Here is a 7,363-nt window from a genome sequence, read left to right as displayed (position 1 = left end):
GAGCTTGGCTTCATTGAAGGTATCAGGCAGCTTCCTTGCTAGGAAGGCCACAGTGAAGCTGGTGATGGCTAGGAGACCCATGTAACCCAGAACAATATAGAACATGACATCAGAGCCTTCGCTGCATTTCACTATTATCTGACCAACCTGAGAACGTGTTTCCAATTCTGGGAAAGGAGGAAAGGTGCTCAGCCACACTACACCAATGACCGTTTGAATGAGAGAACAGAGAATGACGACTGAAATGGCCAGTGTCTTCCCAACACATTTCCTCATCTTGTTCCCTGGCTTTGTGGCCATGAAGGCCAGAACCACAATGATTGTTTTGGCCAACACACAAGATACAGCCATGGAAAAGACGATGCCAAACGTTGTTTGCCTCACAAGGCAGGTCACCTTCCCAGGCATGCCGATAAATAAGAAGGAGCAGAGAAAACAGAGCAACAGGGAGATGAGGAGGGTGCAAGTGATGTTCCAGTTGTTGGATTTGACAATGGGAGTATTGCAGTGCAGAATGAAGGCTGCCATCACTGCAATTGTGAAAGCAGAAAGGCAAAGAGCCAGGGAAACCAGAACTCTTCCCAAGGGCTCCTCATAGGATAGGTAGCTGATGCTTTTGGGAATACATTTGTCCTGGCTGTTGTTTGGATACTGATCTTCTGGGCAGTCCTCACATTGGTCTGCATCTGAAAGTAATGGAATCCAGTTTGTTGAGTCTTCAGCATGTGCAACGGTTGTTCTCTCAGGGCTTTATATGTGAAAGAGGATTGGCAAAAACCAATTCAATATTTGTCTTTGTCTTTAACATTTTTCTATTTTTTCTTGTTTTTGCACAACACATAACTAATAATAATAATAATAATAATAAATGTTATTAAAAGATTTTTAACTTGTAAATTTTATTAACTTGCTTGTACCAAATTTTATTAACTTACTTGTACCAAACCCCATCCACAGTTTAAATGATTGAAAGAAAATACAAGTTCCATACTTCAATTGTCTCCTCTTTTCACAGCAAAGTGCAGAGACCAGCTCATTGGCTGGTTATGGAGATGATTTACATCAGGCATAGGCAAACTCCAGCCCTCCAGATGTTTGGGACTACAATTCCCATCATCCATAGCTGGATCAGGGATTATCAGAATTGTAGTCCCAAGCAACTGGAGGGCCGGAGTTTGCCTATACATTCTGCTGTGCTAACAAACTTAATGGACATGTAACAGAACGATTGATGGCAACTCTTAAGCTTTGTGATAATTTTTGAAGCAAAGCTTCAAAATCAAAAACATTTTTTTTTTCTTTTTTGCCGCATAGCTCTATTTTTCTTCACTTACCCATCTGGATTGAAATCCTCCCACTTGGGCATGGTACACAGTCATAGCAACAGATTTGCTCCCCCTGCTTGGGAAACATGCTTTGTCCAGGATAGCAGTGCTCCACACATGAGGAACTGGGCGGGGTCTAATAGGAACCAGAAGAAAAGGCATTCAGAATGGAAATGGGACTTGTTTTTTAAATCTTACTATCATCTTTTTGGCACTCTAACAAAGCACATTCTCAGGAGTCAGCATTTGGGTACATTGTGGGGTATATGCCAAGGTCTTAGTGTAACGGTGGTCAGCCCATGTACTGCCTTTCCTCCTAAGCAACCTAGTTTCAACACACACCAATTTCTCTACCCTTATCCAATATCCATGGAAGCAAAAGGCATTATGATAGAGCAAGGACACAAGGCAGGGCCAGTAGAAGGTGTGGCTGGGAGGGTGGGGGCCTGGGAAGAGTCTCAAAGACCCAATAGAAATGCTTGAAATTCTGGTTTCAGTTTTGCTCACCACTGGGCGCAACCCCCTGGAAAGCATGGGAGGCAGTGGGGTGCTGTGAAATATTTCGTAGCAAAGGTCTGAGCAAGCCAAGGAGCCTTTGAGAGAGCATTGGATGTGCAGCGGTGAGCTGTTTGCATTCCAATGGTCCAATTTAATACTGAGCATCTCCTGGTTGGGTCATTTCTCCTATGAGAGCACTGTTGAATCCTCCTGCTTCAGAGGCGGTAAAGAGGTCCTGATATGTTAATAAATTTACCTCCGCCGTCTTGTGAGTCTCCAGGCTATTCTCACAAAATAGATATCAGTGAATGTAAAGAAGGAGAAGGTGGAGATCATTCTCACCTGATGAAACTTATGATTCCACACAACAGCGCTGCCATTCATGGTGAGCTCCTTCCCTGAAGGACTCAGGGGGTCCACCCATCCAACTTGGGCTCTCTGGAAAGACTCGTTGGGGAAAGTTACCAAGCTGATGAGATCATATCCAGCTGCCAAGCCCCCATTCACATCAAAATAGATTTCTTCCCCAGCACTATTGTTAAAGTGGACGTTTCTCAGAAAAGGGTGAAGCTAGAATGGGAGAGAAATATTGAGCAGACAATGGGAAATGGATTAATGTTTTTTCTCTCAAATGAGCCCAAGTTGTGTCAAATAACTGCATTCCTCAGGTATGTGTTTCTGAAGCATTTCAAAGTGGTGTTATTGTTTTCTAAGAAAAGAAGAGGAGCCCTGCAGTATCAGAACAAAGGCATGTCTAGTCCAGTACCCAGGGAGACTGAAAGCTCAGGCCTGAGGGAGTTAGTGGGGACAGAGAAACAACTTACTATCAACATAGTCATCATTTGATATCATCATTCTCTCACATGATTTATAACGCTCAGAAGTGTGTCTGATACATAGGCCCAAAAACACCCTTTCGGGCTCCAACATCTTGAGCTCTAGTGTCAGCTGAACCAGGAGATGTGGGTATAGCAAAGCAAATAGGAAGACCCTTTCAAAAAATCTTTACCACAATATCATTACCACCAAACATGAATCTGCAATGGTCTGCTCTTCCCAGATATTCAAATCTCCTCCATCAAAAGAGATTTAGAAGATGAATAAAATAAGTAGTCCAAGAATGGCATATAGCCAATACTTCTTGTTGTTGTTTAGTCGTGTCCGACTCTTCGTGACCCCCATGGACCAGAGCACACCAGGCACTCCTGTCGTCCACTGTCTCCCGCAGTTTGATCAAACTCATGTTGGTAGCTTGAGAACACTGTCCAACCATCTCATCCTCTGCTGTCCCCTTCTGCTTCTGCCCTCAATCTTTCCCAACATCAGGGTCTTTTCCAAGGAGTCTTCTCTTCTCATGAGGTGACCAAAGTATTGGAGCCAATACTAGAAGCTTCCAATTGGTCTCTGCAGCTCAGCAGCAGATCTCTGGACTTCAGGGCAGAACTATGTGCCAGGTCATGCTTCCAAAGACCCCTGTTTTCACTGGAGAATACAGTAACAGGCTGGGATCCAAAGCATGTGAAGCATGTTATCCATGGGTGACAATCCTAGGGACCCACATTGTTTGGGGGCCAAAATTGGGTGTGGGAGCCAAAATTGAGGGGCAGTGGATGCCAGCTCCTACACTTCCTCCTCCTCCTCCTCCTGCCCTGGATGGGAAGGTGGTGGAATGCAGCCCCTGACCAATGGTGGCAGCAGGAGAATGAAGAAGAGGACGACAATCCCCAGAGAGGAGATGCATGCCAACCATTGAAGCCGCACTGTCACCACCTGGCTCCTCTCAACAACCTGACCTCATGCTGTGATGTCACACATGCATCATCCACACCCCACACCCGTCTCCCTCACCACTTGGCACATCTGGTGTGATTTGTGTCTGAACTGTAGGTCTTCCTCTGCTCAGTGGCAGTACTAACATGGGTAAGCACCAGGAAACGTTGTGGAGGCCATAGCCCAACTATGAAACATGAAACAATGATAACAGAAAACTGTGTTTCATATTATGACTTCTAATTTAATTGAAGAAGCTGTAGCTACCTGCCAGGCCCCGACTTCAAGGATTCCCCTTGCTTTATGCTTGGCTCTTGAGGAATACATGGCATGAAGAGCATGGGCTACAGCATACACAGCATTGTAGATACTGTAGCTCTGGCCAGACATTTGCATTTCAAACACAGCTCTGGGGAGACTCTCCAGCCTCTCCTCCCCTGTGCAGTTCCCTGTGTTTGGATAATATAGGCTATATCTTGGGAATGAACAGAAAAAAGCAGTGCACCAGAACTCCTTTAGAAAATAAAATGTAGACTGGAGAGGATTGATGGTCTCAAGAAAGTCCTGAAATCCTGGCACCTCCATGGTGTGGAGGGTGAATGACAGTGAGCCGTTGAATGATTTTTTGATTATTTTCTCCTCAATCTTAACAGCCATAAAATCCCACTGAGCCGTAGTGATCCACACCCTTTCTAGAGGGTTCATTAAAAAGATTTCATTGGAATACAAAATCAACCGCAAACCTTCCAGAGACTTATTGTCTCCATAGACCAAAATCACATTGATTCCTGGCAATTCAAGAGTTTTCAGGACTGGTATCAATCTTTGTTGGCTTATCTCATTTGGTAATAGCTGTGTCACTGGTGAGATCACTACTGTCCAAGCTGGGCAAAGATTGTTCTGCAAAAGCTTTGGTCTCAAGTATCGAAGGAAAGTTTCTCCACTGTCATCATTGGAAACAAGGAGACCAATCCAGTTCCATCCAAAATACATGAGTAGCTGAACAATGCCATCATACTGAGGATCTTCATCTGGGGCCAAACGGTACATAGAAGAGAAGTGAGTTTTCTCACTCAGCACTGGATCAAAGGAGCTGTAGCTGAGCTAATGGGAAAGATAGAACACTTTTAGAGTTCCAGCAGACAAGATCTTAATAATGAGACAGTGGAAGATCTTAGAGGGCAAATAGTGCTTGCGGGAAAATTCAATAATAATAAAAGAATGGCAGCACAAAGACTCCTTTGGAATTGAATGGCCAGTGGATTCTGCATATGGTGAAAAATGAGAGAAGAGGCTGCCCTTCACAATACAAAACTTTTTGGTTAATGATAGTAGTTTTCAATAAACATTAAAATTACTTCATTGTTCTCTTGTAAGTATTGTTTAAACACCAGCTTCTGGGTTAAAGTGAACTATTTATCGTGCTCTTTGATTTTTTTTGTTCATCATCATCCAACATGCTGGCAATAGTTCTTCCCAAACAAATGTTAACCCACAATATTTTACTCCAGCAGGAGCATCAAGACAATTTGGAAGGCTAACTCCACACAGAATGCATTGCAACAGTCAGATCTTGGGGTTACTAGAAAATGAGTCTCTGCAGTCAGGCTACCGGTGACCAAGAACATCGGTAGCTAAGAAACCAGCCACAGCTGGGAAAAGACACTCACAAAGATGGATCCAGATGGCTCCAGGAACACCCTCAGACTAGAACACTGTTCTATCAGAAGCAGAGGAACCCCAACCAGGCAGGCAAATGACCAGCCTCTCAGACACAGCCACCCACAGTCTGTCCACTGTCCCAGGATTCAAACTCAGTTCCTTAACTCTCATCCAATCCATGACTGCATCCAGACATCCTTCCAGACCAAACTCTGCCTCTTCTGACTCAGATGTTATAGAGAAACAACGCTACTTATCGTTTGCGTACTTACGATGCTTTGACCCAACACTCTTAATGACTGCTCCCAATAGCTTCATGTAGATTAAGACAGCAATGCAGCTATGGCAGATCAAAATAGACTTGACAAAACCTGCTTTCAGACTAGTGGATGAAGCATACATGAGAGGATGGGTTGCTCTTTATATCCCTCCTCCTTGCTGTATCTGCCTACTTATACACATACCTGTGGAATCTTGTAGGTATTTAAGATGTTGGACGTCTGAATGGAGTTTTGGGATGTGAGACACCCAATGACAGCCAGCACTTTCTTTCTCCTGACACAGCTGTAATTGGGGTAGTGCACTTTTCCTAGGAATAGTAGGTCCTGAGTAGCCCCAGAAGTTCTCACGGCACTGAAATAATTATCAAGAACCTTTGCTGTCAGCGAGGTGTTGGGTAACAATTCAGGATTTTTGTTGACCTCATTCATGGCAAAAACAAACGCAAGGACATGTTGGTAGTTTTTAGGAATCATGCTGTCAATGAGATGGTCATACAATCTTTTATTCTCACAACAGAGAGGCAGCCTGGGTTATGATTTCCACGTCTAAGTAAATTGGATATTTTCTCACAACGTATCATATTGTTCTCACTAATGGTACAATGGCTATATTTTAAGACATGATGAGTAGAAAGATGGAAACAGCAGCACCAGGAATTCCCAGTGCTGAGCAATGGCTAAGGGGAAAGTCCTAACTAAATCCCTGCCCTTCCATGAAGTCCAATCAGGCTGCCATTGTGTTCCTGCTTACCTATAACTAAAGAAAAGGTAAAGGTAAATCTAACCCCACTGAACAAAGAGGTACATATTTTCAGTAAATAGGACTTGGCAATCAGTGTTCCTGTGTAAAACATCACCTCTTTTCCTATCCTATGGGATAGTTGTTCAGATACAACACAGTTTTGAGCTTTACGCAGGCAGCATATGCATATGCAGAAAATGATCCCTGGATCACTCTGTCATTCACCCTCAGGCAGCAAAATGTATTGGGCCAGCAAAGCCCATAGGAATGATTTTCTAGCTGCTGCCGACAAATCATATTCATGAAAAGATACTCACAGAGACTTCAGGAATTTCTAGTGCGGAACAATGGCTCAAGAGAAAGTCATCATTTAATCCCTGCCCTTCTGTGATGTCCACTCAGGCTGCAATTATATTCCTGCTTACGTACAACTAAACAACTTATTTTCATTAAATAGGACTTGGCTATCAGGGTTCCCAGATACAATGCATTTTTTGCTTAACACAGACAGCATGGAATTTAAAGACAGTTACAATGACTAAGTCACCCAGTTAAGGCTGGGACAGCAGCAGCATTTTCTATATGTAGCAAATTATGATGGGATCAACTTATCCTTTACCCTCAGGCAGCAAAATGTATTGGGCCAGCACTGCCCAGAGGAATAATTTTCTAGCTGCTGCCCATATATCAGCTTAAAAAAATCAAAAGAGACTAGCAGAGACATCACTGAGAATGTTCCCCTTAAGAGGAGAAGGGGGCAATGAAAGAAGAGTCAGTCCAAGCAGCTGATTGTAACTAGCAATCTTTGTGGTGAGTCAGAGGGTTTTCATGTGATCAATGACAGCATAAATATATAAAAATGATATTACTTACTACCCCAGAGGAAGAGAATGTGAAAGTTTTCTAAAGTCACTTAAAGGAAAATTAACAAGGCCAATGGATACAAATTCAGCGATTATGATCTCATCTGCAGAACCTTCTGAGCTCAGATGGTGGCTTATAGAATATTGCAGATACAGCAGCAGCAGCAAGATCAACTGAAGCACAGATAAATCCTGCTCCAAGCCACAGCCCCACACTTGCAT

Source organism: Podarcis cretensis, assembly GCF_951804945.1.
Source record: "Podarcis cretensis genome assembly, chromosome: 13".
Classification (NCBI taxonomy): domain Eukaryota; kingdom Metazoa; phylum Chordata; class Lepidosauria; order Squamata; family Lacertidae; genus Podarcis; species Podarcis cretensis.
The sequence above is the reverse complement of the archived record's forward strand: the minus strand, read 5'-3'. Positions refer to the sequence as shown.